General features: G+C 35.0%; 1 long non-coding RNA gene across 1 annotated transcript; it reads right to left on the reverse strand.

Moving 5' to 3' along the window:
- Positions 1-767: 767 nt before the first annotated feature.
- LOC136843451 (uncharacterized) lies at positions 768-5517 on the reverse strand. The gene is made up of 4 exons (XR_010854556.1): positions 5418-5517; positions 4628-4729; positions 4116-4251; positions 768-922 (listed from the first exon to the last, which is right to left on the reverse strand). It is a non-coding gene; the product is annotated as an uncharacterized lncRNA (long non-coding RNA).
- Between the last annotated feature and the right edge of the window lie 10302 nt (positions 5518-15819).

Genomic DNA, 15819 nt, shown 5'->3' on the forward strand with positions numbered 1-15819 from the left:
CTGGCATTTTGTGTGATCGAGTAGCGGGTTACCCTGAACTGTTGCACAAATAAACAACATGCTGTTGTGGTCAGGTGCGTGCATGAAAGCCTGATCAGACAGGTGTTCATCTGGGAGGGAGGGTACAACATGCACCTAGAGAGAGAGAGAGAGAGAGAGAGAGAGAGAGAGAGAGAGAGAGAGAGAGAGAGAGAGAGAGAGAGAGAGAGTAATCAGCAACAACAATCAGCAAAGTTGATAATAAAAAGGTCGTGATTGAGAAAGAGCTCAAAGTTGGGCTTTTAGTCAAGCTCACGCCATGCTCATACGTGCTTCAATAATGAGCTTAGTTCTAGAAACACCGAATTTGAATGACAAATGAAACAATTGAGTTTTATAAGCTTGGATTTCAATACAACGGCCCTTTTAGGCTTGTTTTGTATGAATGGGTTCATAATAATAATAATAATAATAATAATAATAATAATAATAATAATAATAATAATAATAATAATAATAATAATAATAATAATAATAATAATAAAACAAAAATACCAAGAAATAATTATTATTATTTCCACCAGCATTTAGACAGTCATTATGAAATTAGGTGACATAAAACATCAGCTCTTAACAGATACAGAACTATGCAAAAGAATAAACACAGGATATCAAATCATGATGCAGTGGATGAGAAAAGGTCCCATTCAATATAAAGAAAGCCTGATATCTGCTGTTTCCATCGTGTTTCAGAGATAAACAGTTATTTCATGAGATTTTGTACTTACCAGCTTAACATCCGGAGATCCTGTTTAATACAATGTCACGATCTCGGCAGCTTGACAATTGTAAAGGCGCTTTCCTCCAGTAAATGGCTTCGGTTTCACATTCCAATCCACTTACGTAAACGCGTACACTTCATTCCCCTCCGCTTCAAGCAGAACTGAAAGAAAAAAAAAACGGAAATATAAAGGCAGTCAATTAAAAGAAGGTTACAGTCTCTGCAGAGTTTAGTTACAGCCGAGCCTTAGAGATAATAAATAACTGTGGCAACTGAAGGCAACGAAATGTACACACATCGTCAAGTCTTTAATCTGTTTAGGAAAATCAGAATCCCTATATTGTGAAGAGAGGATTCCCTGTTGTTTTCTATGTTTAGACTTTAGTCTAATAATTTTATTATCCGATACACACTTTAGTCGGTGCTACTTTAGTAGGCGGTCTACCTAGGGAATCAAATGTGTTTCGCCGTGTCTAGTACTAGCCCCTCAGAGATCAAATGTGAGCAGGTGCATTTAGGGGCATTTGATTCCCGAGGGGCTAGTACTAAACACGGCGAAACAGTGTAGAAACGCGCAGGTAGACCGCCTACTGTAGCAGCACCCTTTAATCTAACATATATTTTTTTAATTATCAGACATTTAGTTTGAGACAGTCCTAAGATAGCAGTGTGACTGAATAGCATTTTAAAATAAGCAAAGAATTGGGAATATGAGTCTATGATTATGAAGAATAATGTAAAGAACTGATAGACTAAAGCGAGACAATTTCCCTAGTGCTAGTCTTTGAACCATTAGACCTAGCTAAGTGAAGGACTGTACTAAGAAGCCTTTTATTATTTGCCAGAGTAGGGAGGAAGGTCATTGTTAATAAAAATTACATCAGTGACATGTAAATAAAGCACTAATAAATAGTCCTATAATTGAAACATGATTTTTCAAACATTTGTCAATGATTTAAATGAAAATGACCTAAAAAGGGGTGTATTTTATTGTGATGAATCACATTTCTACAAGCTTGGCAATACTCATATAACATGAAATTAGAAACAATCTGTTCTATAATGACCAAAGCAACCATTCAATCATTGACTTACTGGGCGATTCTAGCACACATCGTCTCCTTTCTTTCAGAAGAGAATCTTTCCATAATATGCATTTCCTTGCCTCGTATACATCAAGCTTTGTTGATAAAACGTTCAACTTTATAAGTGCTCAGAAGTATTATGGCCATACTTTCTTCACCTACAGTAGTCCTATCTTAAGCAACTTTCATTTCATAGCCTCACCTTACAGCAACTTTCATTTTATAGCCTCACCTTACAGCAACTTTCATTTTATATCTGTATAATTAGGGTATTTTTCACGAGTAACCATCAGTAATCACCTCTAGTTCAGGTGTGCATTGCAATTATCTTCCAGAACTCCCGCATGATAAAGTCTCTTTTGGCAAACCTTCTCAACTATAATGATGAAAGTAACGTTTACAGTTTGGCTTTCGCAAACGCGTGGGTAATGTTTTTCACAACGTCTGATTTTGAACCAAATCCTTCTGTTCTGGTTTGAGTTCATATGATGGGTCTAAACGTTAGTGCTGCCTATGAATGTCATTATTCAAGAAAACAACTTCAGGTCGAAATAAGCAAATTCAAGTCTTGATATTTATCGATTGCTCTATCTGAATTACTCTGGCGTTCCTCGGAATAGTGTTATGGACAATTAATGATCCACTATGTACACAAGCACTTTGTGGGGAATTAGCCGTGAAAGCAAGGTTGATTGCTTGTGCAGATACTACTAGCATGCACCTTTTCGTATAAAGACCTTTGACTCGTAGGTGACTTAAGCTATCACAGATGCATGGTAAAAATTAAGAGGTTAGAGACTTAAAACTTAGTAGTTTAGTATGCCTAACGGTAGCTCTTTCCCGTGACAATTCCAATTTTCACGGTAGCTCCTTAAATACCCAATCCTGACGGCAAATAAAAATACAGCATATGCGTTCTTACCCTTGAGAACACTACACTGGAAACTCAATTTGGTTTTAGTTTTGCATTTCGAACGGATTCTTTGTTTATTTCGTTACCATAAACCTTCAATTCCAGCCTAAATATGAATCTCCCTAGAAACAAAGAAAGCATTACAAGACATTACTGGTTACTTAAAACTCATCCGACAGCAACCCTTATAATGTTCGAGTAAACCTACAGCTATTGACTACTACCGAGGCTTGACTCCAGCCTGTCGCCTGCCATTTATATTTGCCAGTTTATAACTCTACAACCATCTATTTTAACGTTCATCCCCAAGGGAAGGTTGCTAAGAGCTGCGCCAATTTTGCACAGTGTTGCCGCATTTCCACACTGACCTCTAACTCGCCTATTTTATTCATTCCGCCATCGGAGAAAGTTACCTGTATAAAAAGGTTTCCCATTACTGTCTGAAGATTTGCCGTAAACATGTTAACCCCTAAATGTATCGTATGGATATCTACATACTACAGCATTGCCCGATTGACTATAGATCTAAAATGAATTTACAAAACTTCCCTTATCAAGTTAATCAACTGTATTAAAATTTTGTAGGTTTGTTACATATGGAAACCTATTTTAGTCAGTTATTAGCGCTCCATGTATCAGAACGCTCGATCGACTTCATAATTCGGAGTCAACCCCCTTTTGATGGCTCGTTAACATACGCAAATGACAGAATATACTGTAGGTCAACGAATCAATATTTCTGCCCACTAGCCTAAAGAGTTTTGCACTTATCGAAACCGCACTGGAGGCCACATTTTTACATTTCGGCAACAATCGCACGTCAAGTAGTCGTTACCAAACAATATGGGAGCGGCAGTAGTCAGCATTTTCACCTTGCTTTCTGGAGAGTCATTGATTTACTCTACACCTCGTTCTTGTTAGGTAGTTCTTTACTAATTCTACAATTTATCCCTACGCAAACGTTTCGGCTCAATGCTCGCACGTAGTTTCAATGCATTTTACTAGAGTACCTGATATAGCCAACTCTTGATACCTTAACCAAACAGGGACCTTGAGTCTAAATCAGCATTGGGTCAGTGTCAATGACCCTTCTGTTAAGTACTACAGCACACGTTAAACGTAAAGACCTCAACGGCACCACGGTCCAAAAATCTAGTACACTAAACTTTTGTTAGAGAATTAGGTCTAATGCAGTAACAAGATACATTTTAAAGTTTCAATAATACTTTTAGCTTTTTATTAAATACAGAATGCACAAATAAAAGACTTCAAAACCTTACACTTGTGGGATTTAAAGTAAACCAATACAAACACTTGCTTAATTTACAGTCCAGTTCAGTGAAAACTATCCACTTACAGGGAACGCTATTTCCAGTCGTATGAAAACCGTCCACTTAGAAGGAACGTACTATTGTGCACCTGTAATCAAAAGCAAGCTGGGTAGATTCCATTGGCTGCAAATCTCGACCGGAGTCTGAACGCTCTGAACAACCCTACGGAAAGATTTTAAAGTTAAAATTACGAAAACTTTTATAAAAGTAAACTGCTCTTTAAAGTAATTAAGCACGCTGAAGTTACTGAACATATTAAATCTAGAATTAAAGACCAATTTAAGAGATTAAGCATTATGTTTAAAAAATGAGAAAAGCTTTAGTTTCAATTAAAAGCATGATCAAAATTAAACTACAAAACTAGCTTTCATGTCGCATAAAAAAAATATTACATTAACAAATAGCAGCAAGCACCCTCTGGCGTGCGGTAATCCCGAAGATTACCATACGCCAAAGGAACGCCCTCCCCACTCCAGGGGCTCCGCCCTTGGAGGGGGAGGACTAGCTTGCTGCGAGTATACTAAGGAGCATTTCTCACCTTGTGGCTCTGATTGAAAAATACATTACAGCTCTTCCATGTTAATGAACTGGGATACGGGTGAACTACCGATGAATATTTCTGGTCAGCGTTCATGAAGACCTGAAAGAAAAGGATGGCGAAGTCTTTAAAATGTAATTTTAAAGAAATTAAAGCCAATATGCCAACTGCCCTACAAGTATACATCCAAAAAAATTAAAGCAAAGACACTATACAGATACACTAGGAACTAAGCTCCGAGGGTGCCGTGTTTAGTACTAGCCCCTCTGGGATTAACGTAAATCACTTTCCCAATTTCTGTAAAAACCTAAAGTTTACGCAAGGCATTATATAGGCTACCCATTTTCTACTTTGAAAACTTCTATAATCACTATACGAAGCTATTAAAAATATTCCTGGTTAAACGAAAGTTAAAATACTTTAAGTAGCGAAAACCATACTTTACGTTAGTGAATGTAAAAACCAACTGCAAGTTACTGATATTAAAGCAAGACTTGCAGGCCGTAAAGTAAACATTTACCTAGCCAACCGTGTTCAGTACCAGACCTAGTGGGAAAACTATATCAAGACTACTATCTAACAGTAAACTAGAACATTTGAGCAATTCTGACTAAAATCAGACTTAAGATTACAGAACAGCATCACCAAGATCAAGGTTTAAAATTTATCAAGACAAAACATTAAATCTAATGGAAAGCTACCCAAACACCACCGAGATTTTAAATACTAACGAGAAATTACTGACAAACATCTTCAGAAAGATTCTATGCACGTTACAAAGAACACTAACCATGTTAACAGCTCAAAAACCCTAAAACCCTCTTCCACACCAAACCAAATTCACGATACCAAATGATCAGCGATCTTTTCTGGCCTCCGACGAAGTTTCGTTGGTGAAAAGATAAGGATGACAAACAGGAAATACCTTTTTCGTCTTTTATTTTCAAAAGGACCCTCAAGGCTATGTCAAGTGACCGATAGATGGCGTTAGCTTAGATTCGTTGGCTTTCGAAAATAATTTTTTTAAATAGTTCCCATATCCGTACAAATTAATTACTGATCATTCTTCCGTGATCGTACTGATATTCGTTGCTCCGTCTTCCTGCTTTCCATTAACTGAAATAAGATTAGGCCTACTCTTGCAAACGTTTGCGTTCTACGTTCTTCCCTTGCAAAAACTTAAAAAAACTAGATTACAATGGCCCTATACCAGCACAAACTCTCGACAAATACTCATGTATGGAACACCTCCTTTATCTATGATCATTCCTCGCTCAGTTGTCATCACTATAAAACAGCGTCAGAAAGCAGGACTGAAAGCTGCAAACTGCTTTTTTTCTACAATGCACACTCATGGCGTCTGTTAACTAGGACAAAAAGTCATCTTTTATTGTGTGTGTATATGTGTCGGTGTGTTTAGGATTTTCAGTCGTAGTGTTAGTAAGAGGATTTTTTTATGTATATAAAAATGCTATTTTATAAACAACAGGAATGTATTCTATGATTATAAATGCCATTTTTGTGTTACGTAGCTTTGTCAAAGCATGTTTTTTTCATTAACACGAATCCGGGTCCACAGCCCATTTTAGCTCAATATATAACTGGCTTGATTAATCTTAAATAAATAAGACTGCTGTTAATTGTGTTAAAGTCTACCTTTATAAAACAATTTGGATTTAAATGGCAGAATACTCAATGCTTTAAGCAGCAGCACAGTAGGCCTATCCGGAGCCAGATCTGATTTCGAAACACTTCTAGGGGAAAAGGCTGACACGTTCAAAGTGTTATGAATTTAATTCCTTGAGTATTCAAACTCAACAGAGTATTCGGTGAATTGAAACTAAATTAAAGAAAACCAATTGTAATTTTCTTAACAACCAGACGTATGCTTAAGCTCGTGTAATGAGCTAGACATTTTATTGTTTCTCAGTAAAAATTAATATTGTTCCCAATGCATTTGATTATCAGTTAAAGTTACTCACGCTTGTTATTTTTTTTATTCATGACAGCGTACGCATATGGCATTTACTTATCCCATATTTTTGTGAACGACATTTTATTCTTGATAATATGTAATTAAAATTTTGTCGATTGCATCTTGAATACAGGCCTTTACCTAACCGGAATTCTTTAAAAATGTATTTCCACCCGCGAGGATAGTTTTTCGTTACAATTTATATTATATATAAATAAACACATTTATGTAATGTAAAAATAAATTAATAAATTTAAAAAAGTGTTCTTATGGTCATTGGTTTTGTAAAAGTTTAACTACATCGGAGAGGAGCGTAAACAAAGTATTGATGATTTAAGGTATATTAAAAATGCGTTTATGCAGAGCATCGTCTTGTTGTAATTTATTTAATATATGTAATTAAATAAATAAATAAATAATCTTAAGAATTATTATGTTCACACGTTTTTAAAAGTTTATACCAGAGAGCAGAGAGGAGGTAAACCGTAAACGGTGTCAGTATTATTGACTTGAAGTGTCAAAGTGTAAAAGACATAACGAATTTATTAATAAACGGGAAAATACGTTTGTTATTTTTATGCAAACTATTTCAATTATTACAGTGATGTATTAATCCTCAAATTTATATAGAGGCTAACTTTTAATCACTGATACTTGTCAGTATCTGAGTGACTTCCCCGAAGTGACATCGTGGAAGGTGTCCATCGGCCTAATCCTCCTTTTTAATTGGCAAAAAATTCCCACTTTAGGTCAAGAGGATCCGTTTTTTCAAGTCAGTTGGATAAATTCCAGGTAGGCCTATTAAATAACTTTTCTTTTTCAGTAATTTTGGCTGGAGTTTTGAGGTGGAATTAATCTGGGGGCTTAAATGGCGAACTGGAGTACCCTAGGGTAGGTTAGGCCTATAGATCAACCTTCTCTCCTGGCTGTAGGCCTATGAAGTATTGTATTTTAAAATTAGGTGGGTGATTCACACATTGGTTCTTTTTGGAGGTTAATTAGGCCTACCTGAATTTGAATACCCAAGGGTAGGCCTGCAGTTCGGCCTCGTCCCGTCGGTATTTAAAGTTGCATGATTAGACATAGGCCTAGCCCTAGGTTCTGTCTGTAGTTTAGGCCTATCTGGCAAATTCGAGAACATTATATCGTGGTTAACTGTCCATCCAATTTTTTTTGTCTCATCAAAGTCTGATTAGGCTACTAGGCCTAGGCCAATTGTTGGTGCAAACGACACTGTTTTTGGTTTTCGTAGGCTTATATATATATATATACAGTAGAATAAGCCTATTCATGAAGCCACGTGGTGGTGGGGCTCCCTCCTCCTCCGGCCAGGTCAGGATGTGGCAACCTAGGATAGCCAAGGTTATCCTAAGTGAACAAAGGGAAGGTTAGGGGTATTAATATAGAGGAGCTCCATACAGAGGTGTTTATTAATAGGATTTTTTTTTACAGTATAGACAAAGGTGTATACATGTACTGAGGTATGAGAAATTTGCTGTCTTTCATTTATGCCCTTAAGTTCATCCCCTAGGCGCGCGGGTACGGATAACCCTGGTTCCACTCGGAGCTTTTCTGTAGGATTACCAGGTTAGGTTAGGATGCATTTCAGCTGAAATGTCCTTGAGGGTCACAGCCTGTTTATTTGTATGCTGCAACACCTATGTATGTTCTGAACACTTTTGAAGTGACTGTAACGGCAACTGAGAGTTTTTAGAGGTGAACCATAAACTAAGGTGTTGGAAAAATATGTGGTTGATTCCCTTAATCAGTATCAACAACAGTTCACATTGGAGATGACAAAGGTGTCACAAGGCCCCTGACAGAGATGTCTCCTAACATTACCTTTGTTTAACCTAAACTAGGGAATGAGGCCCATACATGGCTGGGTGGATTAACCTTCCGTAAGATGCCCTAGAACACCGTAACTCAGATGGTAAAGTACAGGATGCATGCCACCCTTACTTTCCCTAACCTAACGTAGGGCACCAAGTCCTTAGCTGGTTATGGAGGCTTCACTCCTAAACAAGTGCGATCAGAAATAATGGGGTCAGTAAAACACAGTATCCCTTATTGGATGTTTAGCTACAACAAAGTAAGATTGCTCCTGTTCATCTTTTGATATGAACCATGCAATCGCAGTAGCCTTTGTGGACAAGGAGTAATTGCTCCTGGTAATGTTTGTTGCCCCAGTTAATTACTAAAGAATCTTTTGCCCTATTATAGGAAGTAATTTCATCAACGTATTCTGTAGGGTTTTGATAATTTCATGCTTCTTGTAAAAATGTACCATTGTTTGTGTTATTTTATGTAATTTTACCAAGTTTTTATACATTCTTTGTTAATATTTAAACATTTTTCGTATGTCTGTATTTTTATTTATACATCTTACGCAAATCAGTATATGTTTCATGCATTTTAATTCATGCAACCATTTGATACCACAGAAAAAGAAAGTATGTTTTTGATATAAAACGTTGAATTGATTTCACACTAAAAATATTGTTGCTTAAGACTGTCAGCATACGAAGTAACTTCACTGTCAGTCTTAAAACTGTGGAAATATTTGCAAATTGTATATTATCAATCATATCTAACGTTTGCAGGTCTACCTGTTGGGAACAAAGACAGGAACATGGAGTTTGAAAGAATTTATTTTCCCTCCTCCAAATGACCTCTGTGAGACCTTGTGGGTACTACCGTAAGGTATGGCAACTTGTTATCTAGACCACCTCTGTTAAGAATTTCTTCAGAGGCAGTACGTGCCATTTCTTCTTGCCATCTTGGAGACACAATCAGCCACCTGTCAAGCCTCAGCATTCTCGTGTTTTTCATCATCTTCAGAAGAAAGGACAATGTCTAGAAGATACCACTTTTACTGCTATAGCAAGGTACTGTACAGTCATTTTTGGTAATTTTTAGTATACTGTAGTACATTACTGGTCATTCTTAGCACAGTAGATTCTTGGAAAACAGAATTGGTCTGCTCCTTGAAATGTGTGAGTTATTAGATATTTGTAATGTTTTATTCACTAAAAATTTAAAAGCTGGTTAGTATGGCAAAAATTGCTGTATTAGAAAGGAAAAACTTTTTAAGGTAAGTCATGACGACAGCAAAATAGACGCTGGTAATTGTGTAAATGTGATAATAATTAACAGCCACTTGAATGTCTTTTAAAAAGCAAAGAATGTGTAGTTTTTAGTTCAATAACCCCTTGATTATTTGCATGATAGGTCCAATTGGGTGCGAATATGCCCAAAGTACAGACATATGAATAGTGATAAGGCTAACCCAGGCTGTGCTATCTCAGGGCTACCCTGAAATCATACCCTGTCCCTGGCCAGCCTATGAAACTAACCTGAAAAATTTTATAGAATCTAAAGAAACAAGACTTGAAATTCTACTTAAGTTATAATGAATTAAACAGCAGTCGGCAAAAAATATGATAATTTAGCAAGCAAAATATGTCATTCAAGAACGTTGTTACAGTAACCTAGCCTACTTGAACTAGGTACAGTATTCATAATTAAGCAACTATCTTCACACAGAAAGTATCCAGAGTTATAGTATGTAATGTATGTGTGTGTGTGTGTATAATGAATCCTGTGTATGTACAAGTTTGTGCGATGCTACCAGAGTTTAGCTTTGTTAGACTCCCCTGTTTTTACACAGAGACACCATTTTCTATGTAGAGTATTTATGGCAGGCTGTTAGGCCTAAATCATAAGCCAATTCTACATTTTGTATGATTTACCCTAGAATACTAATTGATTAACATCAGTTTTGCGATAAAGTTACTTACATTGATGGCAGATGTACTAGGCTGTGGTTCGTACACATAAGATTTAGGCTGTTGGATAACCAAATACCACTGGACTTGGATGTAGTTGGCGGGTGGGAGGGTGGGGCAGTCTTAAAGAAATCCGTGAGCCTTTTGCGATGGAGCTTAATGATGTTCCGTGTAGTATCGAGGAAACCAACCAAAGCATCATCTAACCATTCCCTGTTAACTGGAATGTTGAATGTCCTCTCAGACTTTCTTGATATATTGTTGGAAATCTACAACCTGAATAGAAATTGATATCAAGAGATGTCATTCCTTGCAAGATCCCACCAACCAGGTGGTAGCTTCTTAGAATCATCAGACTCCATTTCCCACTTGTATCTAAGTCAGGCTTCTTTTCCCCATCCAGGAACCTCCATTGGTAGTACCTCTTTGCTGCCACAATAAAAACATTTGTGTATTAGTGGATGAACAGATGTCATAATAGGTGGCAAAAAAAAAAAAAATCAACTAATGCAGCCAGCTCTTACTTGGAGTTGTGTGTGGACACACTGTTCAGAAGTATGAGAGGCCTTACCCAATCTCAAGGAATACTAAGCTCCTTCATTTGATAATGAACAACTAACTGACAGGAATTGATATGAAATCAGTCTTTCACAATATTGTTTGTGAACCAAGCCCTTGGGGAATGGTACTGAATTACAGGCAGCTTATCCGTTATCCCATGGAGACACCATGGCTGCTTTGAGTGTCAAAGAAACCACAGGTTTTAGCCTGTGAGTACTTGAGCCATTTACACAGAACATAGGATACAAAATTCATCACTGACTTCTTAGCTAAGGTATTACTATGGGAGTTAGGTGATAAAATTATGCTGTTTCATCAGTGTGAAAGGTCTGAAATCCTATAAGCAATTGCTTGTTGAATGAACCATAGAACTTCCAGAACTCATTGATACCTTCTTCTGAAGCATCCAAAGCCTTAGCATGAACCTTCCGGAAGTTGAAAATGGAAGATCCAAGCCTCAGAAGCCTTGAAATCAGCAGGGCCTTGTAGCCCCACAAAGTTCTCATCAACCATTGTCAGTTTAGTCCAACTAACCACCTGTCAAAATGGCTTTGTTGAATTCCAGGACATCTTCGTGCATTCAAGCCTCTTACCAGAAGACATGAACAATAGCAAAAACTACTCTTTATGTATGAGTGCATTTATGTACTGTATACTGTATTGTATACAGTATTGCAATGTGGTGCCCTAGTACATGCGCCCAAACATTCCTTCTTTCAAGGGATTAGCAGCTTTTTTAAATGAATAACTACAAGAATGCCTATATCATATGTAACATAGATTACGTATCCAAATTACAACACAGAGTGTTGTAAAAAAAAATTTTCCTAAGAAAAATAGTAAAATTAGTGGAATTTATATTTTTTATAAAATGATATAATGTACAGCATTTTGGTGATTAGTGGATGGAAAGCTGTGCAGGACTCTTCTGAGCATCTGTAAAGTTATAGATGGCAAATTTCAGCGAAGTCCTTCAAAGATTCTCAGAGTCCATTCCTCTCATGTATCCAAGCCTTGCTCCTTCTCCTTGTCCTGAAACACCACCATCACCTCCTCCAGAAACTTCCTCGGGTACAGCTACTTCATTGCAGCAGGAACCCCTTGGTTCAGTAGTTGAATGAGTGTAGACATATTAGGAGGCAAAAACATGACCCTAGTATGACCTTTGTCGCCAACCACCTGGGTTGTGGTAGGAGGGGCAGGCGTATTGTCCACGAGAAGCAAAGCTTTCACCCGATGTCAAGCACTTTTAAGGTCCTATGTCTGATGACGAATAAGCTCCTTAGAAAAGTGGTACAAAACCAATCAGAAATGGTCTTGGAGGTGAACCAACTCTGTCTTGGGTTATCCATCAACCTTAGCAGGGTATGTGGTTGCTTTGCATGGCCAAATACCACTGGTATGCAGCAATGGCTGTCAGAATCATTTGCACTGTTCCCTCCTTATAATCATCCAAAGCTTCGCCACGAGTCTTTTTGTTGAAAAGCCCATGTCGAATCTTGAACTGAAATAGCCAACCATTGAATGCCTTAAAGTCTACAACCCCATGGAAACCTGATATATATATATATATATATATATATTATATATATATATATATATATATATATATATATATATATATAGATATAGATATAGATATAGATATATAGATATATAGATATATATATATAGATATATAGATATATATATATATATATATATATATATATATATATATATATATATATATATATATATATATATATATATATATATATATATATATATATATATATATATATATATATATATATATATATATATATATATATATATATATAGATATATATATATATAGATATATAGATATATAGATATATAGATATATATATATATAGATATATATATATATATATATATATATATATATAGATATATATATATATATATATATATATATATATATATATATATATATATATATATATATATATATATATATATATATATATATATATATATATATATATATATATATATATATATATATATATATATATATATATATATATATATATATATATATATATATATATATATATATATATATATATATATATATATATATATATATATATATATATATATATATATATATATATATATATATATATATATATATATATATATATATATATATATATATATATATATATATATATATATATATATATATATATATATATATATATATATATATATATATATATATATATATATATATATATATATATATATATAGATATATATAGATATAGATATATATATATAGATATATATAGATATTTTATAAATATTACTGCTATTTATATATAATAGATAGATACGAGTATATATATATATAGATATATATAGATATAGATATATATATAGATATATATAGATATTTTTCAGTAACTTTTGATTGTAAAAATATCAGCCTGACTGAGACCGGGAAAAGACGTTGTCTATATAGGAGCGTCTTCAGTTCAAACCTTAACATCTGTTGGAGAACGGGATAGGTAAGTTAGGCCTTTTACCCTATAGGAAAATTTCCCTATCAGCCTTAAGAATAGGTGGTCCTAAGGTCCCTTTTTCCTTCCTACCTGTCTCTTGGCGAATGTTTTAACAAGAACGTGGACACCTGGGGTGACTGTTTTTGACCTAGGCCGGTCAGGGAACTTCAGAGAGAAACTAGCCGCCGTCTCGGGCATACGTCTGGAAGGTGGCCCTGTCCCCTTTCTTTTTCTATTATTCTATTAGTGAAGTGAAGAAGCACTTGCGAAGCCCCTCTCGGCGGTGTTGGTGCGCACAACGCTCATCCTAAGGTAAAGTCGCTTTTGTTCAAAACTTCGCCCATTCTTTATCTTTTTCTGTATTTCGCATTTCTTTTGTTTCCTCCTTCATCCCCACTTAATGTATATGTGTTTACTGAAGTCTAGATTAAGCCTAATTATTATATTGTTAGCTTCAACCCGTTATTCCAGTAAAATACCTAGGATTTAGGTAAGCAAAATCAGGTTAAATCTCGATGCTTTTGTATGCCTCGCGTCCGAATGTTTGGAAGAACCGTTGCGTTTAAAATCAAATTCATCTCAAATATTCTTGTTAAGGTTAATTACCCTAACTGGCGACCTTTGGCTTATTAACGACTGTCTTTGAGGTTAACCTTTGGCTTCAAGTGGCAGGTTACGTGTAATCTTTTGGTTTGCAGAATAATACATGATCAAAATTACACGTAAATTGAATAATACATGATCAACCAAGACCCTCACATATATATACAATATATATATATATATATATATATATATATATATATATATATATATATATATATATATATATATATATATATATATATATATATATATATATATATATATATATATATATATGTATGTATGTATATGTATGTATGTATGTATGTATGTATGTATGTATGTATATGTATAACTGAATCACAAAATAATGGAACGTGATGAATATATAAATAAAGATAAAATCCACGCAGGAAACGTAAACACTGGAGTGCTGCGAGGCCTTTCGACACTTGTCCTTTACTTAGCATTAAATTCATCTTAAATATTCTTGTTAAGGTTAATTACCTTAACTGGCGACCTTTGCTTGTCCTTTACTAATACATGAGACCCTCACTATATATATATATATATATATATATATATATATATATATATATTTATATATATATATATATATATATATATATATATATATATATATATATATATATATATATATATATATATATATATATATATATATATATATATATATATATATATATATATATATATATATATATATATATATATATATATGACTGCTAATGTCATGTATGGACAAGTGTCACGAAAGGAATGTGACATATATAAATACTCCAGTGACTGCTAAGTCAAGGACAAGTGTCGAAAGGCTTCGCAGCACTGTGTGGATTTTATGGATATTATATATATGTGTGTGTGTGTGTGTGTGGGTATGCATGCATGTATGTATGCATATACATATAGGCCGGACTGAACCATACTCCTCCTTTTGTGCCCTTGACCAACCAGCCTCAAAATTCTCGACAATTTACAGTTTTTTTTACAGGATCAGAGCCTTCCTGCAATGCAGCAGGCACTACGACAAAAGCAATTTGTTGAGGGGAAAGCATCGCAGCGTGGTTTATCACATCTAACGTTTACCTGTGCAGTGGTAGTGATTCTCAGCACCACCCGTCTAAAGTTTGCCTACGTAACGATTCTCAGGCTTGCCCAAGGTCCTTGGGCTTACCTGCTGTAACTGAGGCTCAGCCGCCTAGCATGCACCTATGTAACGGTTCTCTGGCTCACCCATCGAGCATTCTAGAGTACATTGAAGTGGATGACGCCACATCAAAGTGTATGCCTCAAAAAGGCTTTCTTCGTATTCTACCCGGCCATCATGAATGGAAGCAGTAGACTTACCCGAGTCAAACGTACGAACCGACCATTCTTATGAATTCATATTTACAAGACGGCTGGAGCGTTATGCGGTTTCTTCGGAATTATTTGATTATTTTCCGGGATTTTTCGTTAGTTTTACATCGATGTTTATTTGATCTGTAATCTAATAAAAGTTTCATACGTTGTTTGAAGTTGTAATCCTAACTTGGTTGTTTCCTGGATGTTTATAAATTACTCTCGTGTATAAATCAATAAGGTTATTTAATTTTTTTTCGTTTTAGTATAAAGGATTACTATTTGATGAAGGTTTTCGAGGTTCATCAAAATATGTATAAAGGGTTTACTTGCCTTTTTAATTGGAAACATAAACAAATAAAATATCCTAAAAGGAGTACCTCA

Source organism: Macrobrachium rosenbergii, chromosome 11 (assembly GCF_040412425.1).
Source record: "Macrobrachium rosenbergii isolate ZJJX-2024 chromosome 11, ASM4041242v1, whole genome shotgun sequence".
Classification (NCBI taxonomy): Eukaryota; Metazoa; Arthropoda; class Malacostraca; order Decapoda; family Palaemonidae; genus Macrobrachium; species Macrobrachium rosenbergii.